The sequence below is a fragment of the Myotis brandtii genome, unplaced genomic scaffold, assembly GCF_000412655.1.
Source record: "Myotis brandtii unplaced genomic scaffold, ASM41265v1 scaffold548, whole genome shotgun sequence".
Taxonomy (NCBI): Eukaryota; Metazoa; Chordata; class Mammalia; order Chiroptera; family Vespertilionidae; genus Myotis; species Myotis brandtii.
The window spans coordinates 1,659,620-1,662,554 of record NW_005370031.1 but is presented as its reverse complement, the minus strand read 5'-3'; positions in this window follow the sequence as shown (position 1 = coordinate 1,662,554).

Sequence of the window (2,935 nt, the reverse complement as noted above, 5' to 3'; positions counted from 1 at the left end):
TTTATTTATTTATTTATTAGGGAGAATGGAAGGGAGCGGGGAGACAAAGAGAAGCATCCATGTGTGACAGACATATCAACTGGTTGCCTCCTGCAAGCACCTCCACCAGGACCAGGGACCAAGCCTCCACCTGTGGTATGTGCCCTTGACCAGAATTGGACCCACGGCCCTTCGGTCTGCAGGCAGTCACTCTAACCACTGAACCAAACCGGCTAGGGCTGTCCTTCTTTTGATTAGTTTACTGGGGCATACCTTTTGTCATTCTTTTACTTTTAACCTGTTTTTGTCTTCATATTCCAAAGTAGGTTTCTCATTTTGACCTATAGTTTGCTTTTCCTTTTTATATTATTCTGATAATCTGTATCGTTTATTGGGGGTATTTAAACCACTTAAATTTAATGCAATTATTGATATGGTTGGGTTTAAATGTACCATCTAGATATTTGTTTCTACTAAATAAATCAGTTATTTGTTTCCTTTTTACCTCCTATCCTGTTTTTTATTTAGAATGAGTACATTTTTATGCTTTAATTTTATTTCCTTTGTTGGCTAATTAGCTATAATTTTTTTATAGTGATTGCTTTAGGATTTTAGGACACATATTTAACTTATCATAGTCCTTAAATTAACATTATACTACTTCACATATGGTATTAGAACCTTACAACCCCCCTCTCCCATTAGCCTATAGTTGTCATGCATTTTACTTCTCTATATGCTATAAGGCACACATTGTATTATTATTATTTTGGCTTTAAACTGATAATTATATTTTAAAGAGTATTACAAATAATTTTCAAATTCTCTGTTTTCTATTTCTGATGCTCTTCATTCCTTAGTGAAAATCCAGATTTTTCAGCCTGGCTGGTGTGACTCAGTGGTTGAGAATCGACCTATGAACCAGGAGGTCACGGTTCTATTCCCAGTCAGGGCAAAGGCGGGCTCAATCCCCAGTTGGGGGCATGCAGGAGGCAGCCAATCAATGATTCTCTCTCATCATTGATGTTTTTATCTCTCTCCCTCTCCCTTCCTCTCTGAAATCAATAAAAATATATTTTTAAAAATCCAGATTTGCATCTACTATCATTTTCATTCTGCCTGAAGAATTATTTTAACATTTTCTTTTGTATTTTAAGTCTTCATGAGTAGTTATTTTAGAAGTTTGAAAACATCTTTATTTCATTTTTATTTTTTAAAGATATTTTCACTTGGCATGCTATAGTTCAAGATTTATAGTTTCCTTTTTTTTCTTAACTTTGGCTTTAACGATAATGCTCTAGTGCAGTGGTTCTCAACCTGTGGGTCTCGACCCCTTTGGCAGTCGAATGACCCTTTCACAGAGGTCGCCTAAGACCATCCTGCATATCAGATATTTACATTACAATTCGTAACAGTAGTAACATTACAGTTATGAAGTAGCAATGAAAATAATTTTATGGTTGGGTCACAACATGAGGAACTGTATTTAAAGGGCCAGAAGGTTGAGAACCACTGCTCTAGTGTCTTCTCACTTGCATTGAAACCAGTGTGAAGTCTGCTGTAATTCTTATCTTTGTTACCCTGTATATAAGGTGTCTTTTGACCTCTGGCTCCTTTTCAGACTTTCTCTCTATCACTTGTTTTAAACAATTTGATTGTGATGTGCTACAGTGTATTTTTCTTCACATTTCTTGTGCTTGTGGGTTGTTGAGCTTTCTGAATCTTGAGTTTATATTTTTCATCAAATTTAGAAAAATGTCAGCCATTGTTTTTTCAAATATGTTTGTTTATCCCACACCTCCTCACTCTTGAGAGCTCCATTTACATATATGTTAGACATCTTAATGTTGTCCCACAGCTTCACTGATACTATGTTCATTTTTTTATGTCTTTTTTACTATTTTGGGTACTTAGTACTGGTATGTCTTCAAGTTCACTACTCTTGTTTCTTTTCCTTCAGTTGCTGATCTCCTGTTAATATTATTTACAATGTATTTTTTCTCAAACATTGTAGTTTTGATTTCTGTGAATTTGTCTCTGGTTAATATGCTCAGTCTTTCTACCTTTTGATCATCGTATATAATAAAAAGGTAATATGCAAATCGACCAAATGGCGAATGATTGGTTGCTATGACACACACTGACCTCCAGGGGGAAGACACTCAACGCAGGAGCTGCCCCTTGGTGGTCAGTGTGCTCCCACAGGAGGAGCACTGTTCAGCCAGAAGCTGGCCTCCATGGCAGCACTAAGGATGTCAGACTGACGTCTTAGGCCCACTCTCCCAAGGGCTCCCGGACTGCAAGAGGGCGCTGGCCGGGCTGAGGGACCCCTGTGAGAGCACGAATCTTGTGCACCGGGCCTCTAGTATGGAATATAGTTATAATAATTGTTTTATAGTCCTTATCTACTAATTCGAATATTTGTATAATTTCTGGATTTGTTCCTATTTACTTGTTGTTTTTTCTCTCTTTATTATGGGTAATATTTTTCTTCTTCATTGCAAGCCTAATTATTTTTAAAAAATTGAATGCCAGAAATGCACAATTACCTTATAAGGCCCTAAATATTTTTGAACTTTCTTCTGAGTTGCAGTTAAGTTACTTTGCAGTACTTTAATTAGTTCAACTTGCTTTTAAGGCTTACTAGATGACACTAGAGCAGCCTTTAATCTAGGGCTGAATTGTCTCCTCACTATGACAATGTCATTCTGAGTCCTCTCCCCACTTCTTGTGAATTAAGGGGTTTACATTTTAACTGTTGGGAACATGAACTGTTGCTGGCCCTTTTGGAGATATGACGATTATCCTAGTTTTGGAGCGCTGTTCTTTTGAATATCTATGAAGAGTCTGAGCTTTTGCTCTTCTTGCAGGCTATTTAGCTACCACAGTGTCATGGATGCTGACATAATACTCTGGACAGAGTTTACCAGTTTTGTGAGCCCCAATTCTCCCAGGG